This window comes from Balaenoptera borealis, assembly GCF_965194805.1.
Source record: "Balaenoptera borealis genome assembly, chromosome: X".
NCBI lineage: Eukaryota > Metazoa > Chordata > Mammalia > Artiodactyla > Balaenopteridae > Balaenoptera > Balaenoptera borealis.
In genome coordinates this window covers 51327910-51342073 of record NC_138881.1, presented here as the reverse complement: position 1 = coordinate 51342073, position 14164 = coordinate 51327910, and the positions used below count along the sequence as shown (strand labels likewise).

The 14164-nt window shown below is 44.7% G+C and overlaps 1 protein-coding gene across 7 annotated transcripts in view; it reads left to right on the top strand.

Moving 5' to 3' along the window:
* The window catches only part of ARHGEF9 (Cdc42 guanine nucleotide exchange factor 9), a 231232-nt gene that overhangs the window by 30684 nt on the left and 186384 nt on the right, over nucleotides 1–14164 (top strand). The window lies entirely within an intron of this gene.

Genomic DNA, 14164 nt, shown 5'->3' with positions numbered 1-14164 from the left:
TGAGTTGGTCATGGTGAGGCCCTGGCATCAATATTTTTTTAAAAGCTCCCTGAGGTGACAGGAATGTTCAGCCAGGGATGAGGATGACTGCTATGTTCAAAGGAAATGTCAGCTCAGCCTGAATCTGGCTTATCACACACATGAATAGGCAGGCTTCACAGATGGTGAGATTTTATTCTAGGATTGTGGGGGCCTTGATGAATTCTAGGGGCTTGTGCCCACCTTAAAAAGGAGGACTCAACCCTAGAGAGTGAGTAGTCTGAGGACCTATTTGGATTTTAAATTATCAGCTGTGAGATGGTTTGAACCTTTCAGGAAAATAGTTAGTCCCTATGCATTTTCTATAATAGTGCAGAAGATTCTGTTCATTTGCTGGGTGACCTTGGTCAAATTACCTCTCCCCTCTGAAATTCGGTTTCCTCATCTGTAAAATAAGGTCAGGTGGATTAGATAGCTTCAAAGATTTCTTCCAGCTTTAATGATCTGTGCTTACTTTGTGATTAATACTAATGATCAAAATGATTAAGCATATTATTCAAAACCAGTAGGTAATCCAAAGATCTCTTATAGCAGGTTTGGAATGCACAGGGTGATTTTAGGGGGTAATAGACTTGCCTTCCTAATTATATTTAGCTTAGGTTTCTTCTAGGACAACTGAACTGTAGGTTGTATTCATTGAGCACACACTGGTTGCCCACAAGGAAGGGAGCCCTACAGTGAACTGAGTGTCAGGGGGATGCTGCTATGGGATTTAGTATTTGTTGTTAAAGAGACATATTGCATGGATAATTGAGAATTGCCTCTTATAGATAAATACCAGCCTCATAGCTCTGGGAAAGCCTAGGAGGCAAGGGGCAGGCTGCTTTGACACCCCAGAACCCCTTCCTGCAGAATTTTAAGTAGCCATTCATTTAATTAATACTACTACTAAAGTTAATAAGAATTTAAATGAATAAAGTTTCCTAGTTATTTCATTGGCTTTTCCCCCAAATCTGGAAGTAGTTGAGGAAACTGATGCACAGTGAGATTAAGTGACTTACTCAAGGTCACACATTCAGAAAGTGGTAATTCCTGGCCTAGAACCCAGGCCTCTTGACAGCATATCTTTGCAGTTCTTCCAGAGTAACCTGCATAGTGGACTCTGTGGTCAGAATGTGGTCATGACTCTGAGAATTGAAAAGCCGCCACTGACATAGAGCAGAACTCAAGAGGAAACTTTGAAGAAAGGAACAAAGGGAAAACCTGGTGGAAAAGGAGACATTAAGGGAGGGATTTGTCTGAGGCCAGTTCTTTCTTGTTCTTATCAGTCTTCTGTGCTAGTTTCAGGCCCCTGACAAGAACTGGGCATTTGGTCTTTGAGTATCAAGGTTGAGAGTTAGTAGTAGTGAAGAGGGGAAATTATGCATGCATGACAGAAAGACAGCATATGGAAGGCAGATCTTTAGCAGGAGAAAAAAATGGCCTTGGGCCCCCTAAGAGCAAGCTGTGGCTCTGTACCTACCTTGCTCCCAGAACTTGATCAAAACCCTTCCCCACTAGGCCTCTGTTTCCATGTCACTAAAATGAGGAGTAGATTTAGTAGAAGAATCATGTTCTCAAATGAAATTTGAGCCAGAAGCTTCTCTATAAAACCTGAAAAAGCAGAACTTGTCTGGTTGAAATGGGCCTGGGACAGAAGTGGCGGACAGAGTCTAGAGTTCCAGGCTTGCAAGTGCAGATCTTATTCATTAGGGGAATTAGAATTAGAAGAGTGGGGAAGGATCTGCCCAGCTCAGCCAGATTTCTTGGAAGATAGGACAACCTTGGATGTAGGAGGCGGGGTGGGGGGTTGTCTTTCATTTATGTGGCCAGGATTCACATAGAGAATCACATAGGGGCAGAGATTAGAGTACTTTGGAGATCTGCATGCCTCTCCCCTTCCTGTTTTACAAGTGAGAAAATTAAGGCACTGAAGGGGAAAGGGACTTATCCAAGGTTGCAGTGATGGGTCTGGGTTCCTGAGTCATCAAATCAGGCCCTTGCCCCCTATAACCTGCTACCTCTGCTATAGGGTTCTGGCTCTATGCTCTCTTGGCTGTATCAGAGACCTGAATGCCCTCTCAGGTTTGGTTGGAGAGAGAGAGCTGACAGAGAGGCTGGGAGAACAAGAGTATTATGTAACCTCCTAAAGGGGAACAGGCCTGTCAGAGCCCTTAGGGTGCCAGGCAGTCAGATGGGGGTGGGGGGAGCACAGAATCTCCTGCAGACTACATCAGTTCTTCTGAGGCAAGGAGCCCTGGATGCAACACCGTGTTGCTCAGCCATCCACCCTCGGGGTCCAGAGGAGGCTAGCACTGTGCGTCCATAGTCAGCTCTGGGAATAGTTCTGACAGCTCTCATCTCTCTGTCTGCCTGCCTTCATTAGAGGAGAGAAAGGATGCACCTCCGTGCCCAGCTGGCTGCAGGAAGGATGTGCTAAGAGCCCACCCCCACCCCCTCAGAGTGTGGTGCCTAAAGGCAGCATCTACTTTTAGCTGTACCTCCCACAGCCTCTCCTCTGCCCACTCTCTTCCTTCCTCCTCCCTCTGTGAACCCTGCTGGTTGGCAGGAGGGCTGGGCAGTGGGTGCTTTGGCACTGGGAAAGAGGCATGGTGGAGCCAGGCATCCCTAGGAGAGGCTTTGATAGAGCTGGCATGGTGGGAAGTCTCAGAACTGGCAAAATGATGAGACTCCTTCGTGTTTAGGGCCTAAAGGGAGTGGAGGGATTTATTAATTTCCTTTGGACCTTGTAGCCACCTGAGGTGCTTGTCTTGAGAATCCAGATTGAACTGCATAGGAGGGCTCAGGAAGATTTATTGGATAAAACATGCATAGACACTTTCTCTACTTGGATTTAGAGAAAAGCAACTGGGGCTAGTGGATGCTCGCTTGATTCTTGACTCTCTCTCTCTCTCTCTCTCACATTGTCTTAAACTTTTCAGTGGGTTTTGCACATTGTCTCACTTGATCTTCTCTCTGGCCCTGTGAAGTAGGTAAAACTGGGATTACCTGCATTTTACAGATGAGAAAAATGAGGCTCAAGGATGTATCTTCATATATTGCCTGATCTGGGCTCAAGCTCTGGAAGTTACAGTGCCATTTAAAGTCATTCCAGACAGCTGTATCTTCTAGAAAAGGGGTGTTACAGCTGTCTTGAGTCCAATTCCCTCATTTTGGAGGCTAGGGAACTAGGCTCAGAATGAGAAAGGGCTCACCCAAGGAAACAGCATAGTGAAGAGGGGAAATTATGCATGCATGACAGAGAGACAGCATATGGAAGGCAGATCTTTAGCAGGAGAAAAAAATGGCCTTGGGCCCCCCTAAGAGCAAGCTGTGGCTCTGTACCTACCTTGCTCCCAGAACTTGATCAAAACCCTTCCCCACTAGGCCTCTGTTTCCATGTCACAGTATGTTTGAAGCAGTACTGGAGCTAGAGCATTGCCTTGCAAGGATGTGAGTTCCTGGACCCATGAGACTTGCAAGCTGCTCTTGTCTTTCAGGGATGGTAAGGGAAATCTATATGGTGTGATAGAAAGCAAAGGATCACTGAACTAGTTGTCTGTCGTTGTTTAGCTCTGTGACCTTGGGCAAATCACTTAGCCTCTCTGAGTTGGTTTTCTTTTCTGTTAATTGAGGCTGATAATCCCTGAGAACTTTCTGAGGCTGAAATCTCTGGGTGACTGCTGTAGTGGAGGGGTCTGACACTTGGTAGGCTCTCTGGAAAGGATTTGTTAGTGAAAAGCTTACACATGAATAAAGAGGGGCCGCAAATATGAACTTAGTTGCTGGGTGACCTTGAACAAATCCCATTGTCTTTGTGCCTCATTTCTCTGTGTTACAACGTCGAGGCCTCTTTTACTTTCCTCCCTTGGAAGGATAGAATCCCTATGTCCCAGCCCATGTCTTGGGTCATTGGTGGGAAGCTGGGATATTTTTTCTTTATAAGAAGCTTTCTTTTATTTACCCCTAGCTCCACCCATCCCGCCACCTGGCCACACATGGTGCTATGAATACCAAACTAGCTTTCTTTCTCCCTATCTCCTGCAAAGATAAAAGAGGAATGTGGAAGAAAGCCAAAGTTAATTGTGTTTTTATTTAGTGCCTTCTCAAGTCCATCAAGCCAGAATCACCTAGGCACTTGGAAATTAAAAACCAATTCTTTGCTCCCAGGTCCTTAGCTAGAATTTGTGATGAGCATTACTGGATTTCATGATATGATTAAGAGTTATGTTAGAAATCGCAGGCTCTAGACAAATGACCTAATTAGAACAAATCTGCACTTTTCACCTTTATCTGTATTGTTTTGTTTGGAAAATTCTCATTGCCCCGGGGACAGGGCAAGAAGATAAAGACTATTGTATAGTTTTTTGTTCCTGCCACATTTGTCTTTTCTCACAATTCTATGAGGTGAGCAAGGCCAGGATTCTTCCCATTTTATGGCTAAGTAAATTGAAACTATCAGTGTTTCCTCTTAAAAGCAGTGGTGTACTAGAAAGAGCATAGCATATATAGTTAGCTGTTATCAACCCACCCATACCAAATGGTCTTGGGCAAGGAGTTCATTCTAAAGATGCCTTCTGCACTTTGTTTCTATCTATGTCTTGTTATAAAAGTTAATCAAGATAGCAGAGAAAACTAGGCAGATGTCACTATATAACTCTGGCTAGGTTGGCATTGAACCACTAATAGGCAGCTCAGGTACATCTATTTGACCTATGATAAGTCCACCCACATATCATCCAGGGATGCATGAGAGGCCTCGCCAAATGCAGAAGAGTGGCCCTAGATCCTGTGGCCCTTCGTGCCCTGTTTGGAGGTTTTCTCTTTGTAGATTTATCTGGTCGTGCCTTGAGCCTAAAAGCTGGCTTAGTACCATCACTAGTTCCCACAGTCATCCCAAAGGATGGGGAAGGAATGCTTTGGGTAAACCCCATCTCATTTTGCCTGAGCTTTAGTGAAGATTGTATGCCTTTAGGACTTTATCCCTTTTACTCCAGGTGGCTCAGGACACTGGAAAAATGAGTGTGGAATGACAAATGTAGGGAGACAACCAGTAGCTTGTCCAGGGCTAGAGGGGGCCTAGCTAGAACGAGACAGCTGTAGGTGCTAATCCATATGCATATATCTGTGCACTGTCTTTTTATAGTGGTGGTAGTGGTGGTGGGAGGGACCAGTGTTAGTCCATGGTGCTTAAACTGAGAAAGTCACTGGATGAGAATGAGGAAGAACCCATAAGCCCACTCCCTTACAGTACTGCTTGGGAACCTGCTGTCTGGGGAGAGTCAAGGACTTGCCCAAAGTCGTATAGTTGGTCCTTGATCCTTGTCTTGTCTCTCTGTTCAACTCTTGGCTGCTAGACCTCATATTTTTGAGGCCTCTTGGATAAATGGAGTGGTGGCTAATCCTCTTGGGGAACGCACCTATGAACACCATATTCAGAAACTGACAGATGAAATTCAAACCCATGTCCTCTGACCTGCTTAGGAGATTAATCCAAGTGTCTTAGAGGACACCTGTTAGAAACAAATTGTGCAGGAGGGAAATTAGTTCAGTCTTGCTGTCTATCCATGCCCTCTACCCATACCCACATGTACACACACACACTATAGGTCACATGTTATGCACACACTCCGATATATGTTGAGTATATTTGGGATACACATGGGACACACATGTGGGGTATGCTTTCACATTGACACACTTGGAGCACACACATTCAGTTAACCATAGGGCACACTCACTTGCACACACTTGGCACAGGTAGGGTACATATATACAGACACATGTGAGGCATGCTTATGCAAATTTGTGTGTGGACACACATGGATACATATAAAACATAACTGTACACTGACATGTAGGGCACACTGAGATGCATACTCAGATATACTTCTACCCCAAAGCACACACTCCTAAGGACTTGCGTGGACAAACAACTCTCCCACCTTGAGACACATTTGAACACACCTATGGGACACACTCACATGCCCCACACATCCCTATGGGACACCCTCTGATGCAGAACACATTCTACCCCTAAGGCCAGCCAGCTGTCTCAGTCTTCCAAGTGGGCAAAACAGGGCACTGGCCCCATCTGGTGGGCCTCTATCACTTTTCTCTGCATCTTTATCCCTGAAATCAGGCTTCAGAGGGCAGTGAGCTCAGGAATAAAATGGATACTCAAGGTGGCATGTGTTATAGCAGGCTCCACCACTCAAACAAAACTTAGAACTGAGCCCTGAGATGTTAACAGGCAGATGGAGAAGATACATTGACACTGATCAATGCAGAAAGCTTGAGCCTGCTCCTCTATCCCCCAATGTAGTTACAAACCATTAGGGAATGATATGATTGTGAAGTGATATCCTAGAAAACCTAAAGTAACTGAATATTAAAGTTTGTTTTTCTTGGGAATGAAGTAACAACTTGGACCAGAGTAAGTATATCTAAATTGTGAGTTGGAGGGTGTGAGGGGAAGTAGTAGGATGCATAAACGGGGGCAGAGGCTCAGCCTCTCCTTGGTCAGTGGTGGTAGGAGAAAACAGCCACATGCTTAATGACCACAGCCCTGCCCCTAGGCACACCAGCTTAGGCCATCTGGCCCCACTAATGAGGGCTATTTTTAGAGTTTCTCAAGCTAGAAACCAGGTCGGGGTGTCCTGGGGAGCCCGTTCTGGCCCTTAGTACCAAAGGCTGGAGCTGGAAGAGGGGGCCCTAGACTGGGTCTGGGTGAAGGGTGGGAAGCAGTGAGACAGGTGGCCAGAGTATGCCAGGTCTGCCTGGAGCAGCAGCCTCAGAGCCCCAGTGGATTACTGTTGACTGTGACAGCCTCATATCTGTTTCTGAACTTTGGACTTGAGATCAAGAAACACAAATTTCAGTTGCTATTCTGCCACTTAGGGTATGTCTCAGTCAGGTTCCCTTCCTCTGTCTGAGTCTTATTTGGTCTATAGGTAAAATCGTCAGTATTGTCTCTCAGACGCCGACAAGGCTCAGAGTTGAGAAAATGCTTTGCAGATGTATATGTTCTTCACCAACAGATCTGTACTTAACCTATCCCTAAGCTGGTCTCGATGCATGCCAACTACTGAGCCTGACTTACAGAGTAGCAGTAGAAAAAAAGGCCAAAAAGGGGGCCAGGGAGAGGCAACCTCATGATGTCAGGTTGGTCAGAGTCATTCTTGGATCACCCTCACTCATACAGATGCTTTTCAGTGCCAGGTCAATCCTTTCCCAGAACACATGTTTGCAACATTTAGGTGGTCATATAGCTTTGGCTCCTGAGGAACTCTATGTAGGGAAAGTGGGGAGCATCAGAAATAGGGTCTCCTTCCTTAACTAGAAAAGGCAATCTCAGATGGCCTGTACCTGCCACCTGCCAGAGGAAGTAACCTCGAGTGCCAGTACTGGCTCTGATAAAGTGTCTTATTCTAAGTTCTGTGCCCAGGGCCATTTCACCTGCTTTGTTGAAGGGGGTGGGTAGGGAACTAGACTATGTAGCACAAGTTCAGAATTCTCCTCATCCCATAAATTGTGGGCAAATTCCTTCTGAGTCTGTTTTCTGGTGTGTAAAATGGGCTTAACTGTTAAGTTTCAGGATTGTGGGGTGCAAGAATTCATGGTGACAAAGTGTGTGAAAAGTGCCTTGTAAAATGTTGAACATGTTTTACTACTGTTAAGAGTTCATCCAGGGTGTGATTACAGGTACTTTGGAGGTAATCTAGGAGCTTATCTTCAGTCTATTTCTCAACTCCTTACCCCTACCCTTTTTAAAGTAGTAATTGTCTCCATTTTGCTGATGGGTATACTGAGTCTCAGAGAAGGAAGGACCAGCCTGAAGATACAGGATTAGGTAGTGGTGGATTCAGGTCTAGAAGCCATGCCTTCAGATTATATTCAGTGTTCTTTCTATGGCCCCAAGCTACCACCCAATGAAATCCAGTGCTAAAAGGAAGCTGCTGGTGGCAACTTAACATATGTTAAAAATTTAGCTTTGTCTCTGACACGTAGCAAGGAAGGGGTCTCTCTGGGGCCCAGCCTTCCCCAGAAGTGTCCTGCTTGCCCACGAGAGGCACACTGACTGACCTGTCATCCCTTCCACAGCAGCTCATGTCCTACTTGTCTCTTGCATATTGGAAGCAGTGAAGCGTTGGAGAAGATGCTTAGCTGTTGTGAGAGGGAATTGTGCTGCCCATTTAATTCACTTCAGGAGGATCCCTGAAGGCACTTGATCTACCTTGGCCACCCCCACCTCCTCACAGCTTCCTGGATACAGAAGCCCTGTGTGACTGACCTGCCTAAGGGGTTGGGCCTAAAGGTATCTGAAGAAATAATGTTTAAGGGCCTTGATCTGTGGAATATTTTGCCAACTCTTGAGAGATGATAGTGGAAATCCAAAAACCAAAGCTGGGAGGGTCCTTTGAGACCATCTGGGCTGACTCTCACCTGGCCTGGATGTGGACATTAAAATCCAGCTAGGCTGACTTTTTCTCCCTTAGTGTGCTCTTCCTTGTACACCACAGACTCGCAAGCTAGGCCATATTTCCTAGAGCCTTTCTAGCTTGTTTATTTTTGCTTTCTCAGCCCGGGAGAAGGGTGGGTAGGTACAATGAGACACAGTGGTGAGAGGAAGGAGATGGAAGAGTCTGTGGAGCTCAGGCCTTGGGGAAGAAGGCCTTTTGTGTCTTTTATCATCTGTCCTGCTGCTAATACATTATTTTCCTGTAACTCACAGACTGGCTGTGGGAGCCTAACCCAAACTGTTGCTATTTTCACTTGTGCTGCTAAAATCTGTATAATGACTACAGTATTGGCCTTTCTGGGGGATTGGACAAGCAATGTCAAGGGTGAGGAAACTGGAAGAAAAAAGGAGAGAGACACCTTCTGTTCTTCAAGTTTGAGAAACCAGAGAGGTGAATAGGGAACGGTTAGTCGCCAAAGCCCTGCCAAGAAGCAGCCACACAGTTTCTTCAGCTCTCTTGACCCTAGATACCTCATTTAAAAATTACTTTATTTTTGAAAAGGAAATACATTCACATGGTTCAAAAGGTACAAGAGGGTACACAGTGAAAAGTCTCATTCTAGCCCTGCCCTCCAGCCACTTGGCTTCTTCTGCAGAGGCCATCAGTGAGTCCTTCCAGAGAAATGTTCTATGGATATATAAACATATATGAATATATTCTTTTTTCTCTTTTTTATGGTAATATACACACTGTTCTATACCTTGCTATACCTTGAAGGTTCTGTGATCCTGTAGGAGCATGAGGATATGCTGTGGAGAACAGAGGTTAAGAGCCCTGGTTCTAGAGCAAAACTACTTGGGTTTTGCTTCTGGCCCTGTGTGACCTTCAGCAATCACTTCATCTTTCTGTACTATGGTTTTCTCATTTTTAAAATGGGGATCAAACAAGTTAGTATATGTAAAAACTTAGATTCGTCTCTGACACACACTAAGTACTCAGTAAATGATAGCCATTTTTTATTATTAGAAAAATATTGGACTGTGAGTCAGAAGATTTGGGTTCTCTTTTGGCCTCTGCTTCTGCGTTACCTGAGGGACTTCCTTTGTCCAATCCTGTTTCTTCATCTTTAAAACAAGGTCTCATCCCTACTCTTCTTACCTCCCAGAGTTGCTGGGAGGATCTAGTGAGCTCATGAATGTGAATTGAATATGACAGCAACCTAGAACTATATTGTGTTTAGCACATGGTAGGGGTGCTGCTTACTCTTTTCTGGAAGCTACTTTAGGTGGCTTGAACCCAGTGGCCTGAACCGCGTGGAGAAAGCAGTATTCTTCCTTATGGCAGTGGAACCCAAAGGCCGTTCCTGTACTAGAGCTCTATTCTGGGTAGAGGTAGCCCATGGCAAAAATTTGAAATAGTCAAGTTTTGTCTTCTGACCTTTCTTATCCCACCCCCTCCCTCTTCTGCCTTCCTTGTTTCCATGTCTCCTTCAACTTCCCTCTGTCTCTTGACAAAACCTGCTTTTAGAAGCAAGACAGCAGCATCTGTCAAAGACAACCCCAACTTTCCATTTGAGATAACCTAGTCCAACTAGCTCAGGGAGGAGTTATATCTGCTTAAGTTCAATACTGCAAGTCAGCAATCAAGCCAAGCCTGGAGCCCATTCTTCCCATCCCACTTTTTTCACTAGCATTTTCATTTTAGTATAAATTTGAAATTCAGATTCCTTAGCAAAGACATTTGGTGATAAAGGAGATACTGGAAGTGTCTTCACCTAGCCTTCATACTGAGGTGTTCTTACCCCTTCATTTCCAGGGAGGGTCAACTTTGTTTGGGGCCCTGAGAGGAGGGTGAGGCAGGTGCTGGATGTAGTATTCAAGGGGTGACATCTGTAGAGCAGAGGGAGGAAAGAGCACCAGAAAATGTCTAAAACTGATTTCCAAAATGAAGCTCATGGAGAAAATATTAGAAGTTCTTTATATATTAAATAGTTAATCTCATCATTTAATTTCTATTTTCTGTGGAGATTTTTTTATAAAACACATACTACATTAGTAGCATTTAGATACTGGGGTAGGTGTTTATTTTTTTTTACCAATTGACAATTTTTAATCAAAACAATTGACAACTGTCCTTCTAAAAGACTGTAGGCTTGGTTTCTAATCTTGGCTCTGCTGCTGACTAACTTGACACATTAGGTAACTTCCTCTTACTAGAGCCTCAGTTTTCTTATCTGTAAAATGTTGGACTGAACTAGGTGTGCTAGCTCTTGGGAGTCTCCAATCCTGGCCTTCTCTGAGTATAATAATCTACTCTTTCAGGCTTTTGAGCCCGAGACAGAGTCAAGAAGAGTTGGTTCAAGCCCTAGCATCTTACTGGATGCTTTATCCCTCAGTCAGCTTCCCTGGGTCCCTTCCCTTCTTCACCCCCACCTCCTCCACCTAGCCCAGACAAGCAGAGGATCTCTTATATAAGCCTACCTGACCTACTTGAAGTTCTTTTGTTATAAGCACAATCACTTTTCCTGCAGACACAGACCGGATGCTATCCTTCCTGGGCCCTAAGGGTGGGTCTGATTGTGCTTCTCATGTGTCCTCTTTGGCAGCCTAGGTTTAGATGTTGCATCCCTCTTTCCATAGTCTTTAAGGACACAGTCTGAAGGGGAGCCAGCTCAGCTAATTTGAGTCCCCTGAGGACTGATCTAGTGAATGCTCACTGACCACTCCTGCTCATCCACCATTTGTCATGTCTGCTGGGAACCCAGGACTGTGCTAGACTTTGTCAGGAGAAATATGACCCACCCCTGAACAGGAAATGCTCCTGATAAGGACCAGAAACACTGCTAAATGCCTTGGCCAATGTCTTTTCTCTTGCAGGGAGCAAAGGAGAAGAGGGAAATCAATAAGCTACTGGAAACCATCTTTCACTTTCTGATGGACTGTTTAAATGCAGATTTCTCTTTTGGGCCATAAGGACTCCCCAGGAGACAATTACATTCTCCTTGGAATGCCTGCCAAGGCTAGAGCCTTTGCAAGCCTGTGTCCTGGGTGGGCATGCTCAGTAGACTTCAAGGTGGTTTAAGTTGATTGAAATCCATTTATTTTTCCTCTCACTTCTCCAGATATAGGAGCAGGTCACAGTGCACCTTACTAAATGCTGTTCCTGTTCTCACAACCTTAGACCAGATGGCCACATTTAATACAACATTAGAACTATTAGTTCCAACCTATCTCCTCCTCTGCTCCTCCCCCCACCTACAGTCCTCCTTCCCCTACAAGATTTTAACACGACATCTGTCAAATGGATAAAAAATTACTTTCCCTTCTTCTCTCTGCCTTGCCCACCCACCCTCTGGCTGTGGTGTTGATGAGTATAGAACTCTACATGTGGGAGGCATGGAGGACAGATTCTTCATGTAGTTCTAGCCCCCTCCTCCTACCCTTCTGTAAACCTAGAGGAGCCCCACCCCCACCCCTTGGAGGAACGCCAAGGCTGGCCTTCAAGTCACAGTCCAGAAAAATTTAAGGCTCCCAGGGCTGGTCTCTGTGTAACCACATAAAGAAATTCAAGAACCCAGGTGCAGTGCCCAAGATGGGTCTAGGTCACCTCAGGCATTTGGGGCTTTTTGAGCCCTCTGCCTATCCCCTAGGCTTGCCCTGGCCATCTTTCAAGGTATGAAGGCAACAAGAGACCCAAATGGGTGGCTGGAACTTAGCACCCACAGCAAGTCCAAGAAGGGCATGATGCCCAGAGCAGGAATATTTTGGAGATAAGGCCCAGTCTGGTTCAAGGCAGAGACAGACTGGGGTCAGAGTAACCTCCAGCTTGGGATGAATTGCTTCTGACTCAACTCATGGAGAGAGCATTGCTGAGTCAATTTTTTTTGCTAATAATTTGTCTCTTAAAATATTGGGAGCTGACTTGGGTAGATTGAACACAGCTCTAAGAAATTGTTTCTAGATTGTAGTGTAGAGAGATGCTGCAAATATTTTCCATTAGGGCCATTGGGGGCCTCAGTGTTGAAGGTCAGGATGGGAGTGGGAGTGGGTGTGCAGGTGCAGGTAGTCTCTTGAAGCAGACTGGGAAAATCCTCCTAGACAAACTATTATAATTCCTTAGCCTGCCTGGAAGCTGACACAAGAAGGAGAAGCCAGGAGACAGAGTTTCAGAGATTCTGGTTTCTTCTGAATGGTCCAGTGCAGTAACAGGAAATTCTTGTACTTCAAACTCTGGCTCTAGAAAGTTTAAAAGACTCTTGGTCTCAGTATGATATATGATTTAGAATCACTTGGGCTGCTTGTTAAAAATGCTGGGGTGATTCTGAGCAGAGGGTCTGGGGACCACAAATCGAGAAACTGGTGTAATGAATCAGAGGCACCTGAATAGTACCCAAAAAATCCAAAACAGCTTGACAGTAACTTTTATTCCCAAGATGCTTTGAAGGTGCAAGCTGATGCTTATCAGGTTGAGAACTATTCTGGTATGGGAGACTTCTCCAGCCAACAGTATCATGGTTGGTGGTCTGGAAACATTTCTTCTCTCTGATCTGTGCAATACTTGGCCCAGTTGGCTGCATTTTCTCTAAAGGACTTATTCCTTCAACAAGACCAAACTCTTAACATCATGAACTTTGGGGCAGCAGCTGGGTCTTACTTCAGAAACTCCTGGGCCCATTAGGTTGAGCTAGTTGCTGAAGTTTCATACCAGAAAAGTCCATTGCTAAGGTCTACACCAAACAAGCAACTTCCCTTACCTCATATGTTTGGTCACCGTTATAGCTGAGATCACTTTGTAACTTCTTTTGGAAGAGGTTTAGAAAGAGGTGTTATCCTTTGTTATTAGTCTGTGATGAATGAGAAAATGTCCTGGATGGCTTCATATCTTAAGATGCTTGCCTGGGTTTCCCAAGCTTTTAGGGGCTGACAGGTGTGAGTTGGCTTGTGACATATTGGCCTCTGGATGAGGTGGTCTGTCTTGCTCTTGCTGAGCGACCTGCATCTACGATCACCTTTCAAATCAAGCCAGCCTAGCTGGGGTTCGTGTCTCCCAGGTGTGGCTGAAGCCAACCTTCATTTTATTAAAATGAAAAATGGATGGTACAATGGGATATTGAAGAAAGCCAATGCCTAATGACTCACAAATCACATGCCCAAACTAGGAAAAAGATGATCATATCATGAAAAGTGACAGTATTTGCATACTTCCTTTCAGTACATTTAGAGCCATCATCACTTAAATGCATTAATTATTCTGCTCAGAAATGAAATTATTTAGTTATGGGTGATAGCAATAACCTGATTAAAGCTGAAACTAGCTAAATGTGAACTATAAAGTCATAGGGAAAAAAAAAGCAATCCTTATGATTTTTTTTTTAATTCATGTTGTTTTTTCTTACCTGGCATCTCTTCTTCTTTCCCTGATGACCACTGAGCATCTGCGAAGATCTTCAGCAAAAACCAGCCCACCCCAGAAGCCGCCTGGTCATACATCCTACCAGCAATGTATTGGCCTATAGGCCACCTGGTACATGTTATGCAAACAATTTCTTTGGCCCCATAGAATATTCTGCAACCTGAACAGAAATGCTCACTTTGTTGCTGTGTTCTTCCTCTGAGCTTGCCTGGTTTTAGGGCTCTGGTCATAGAACTTTAGAGGCTAAAATCAATGTTGTTCATTATAAATTA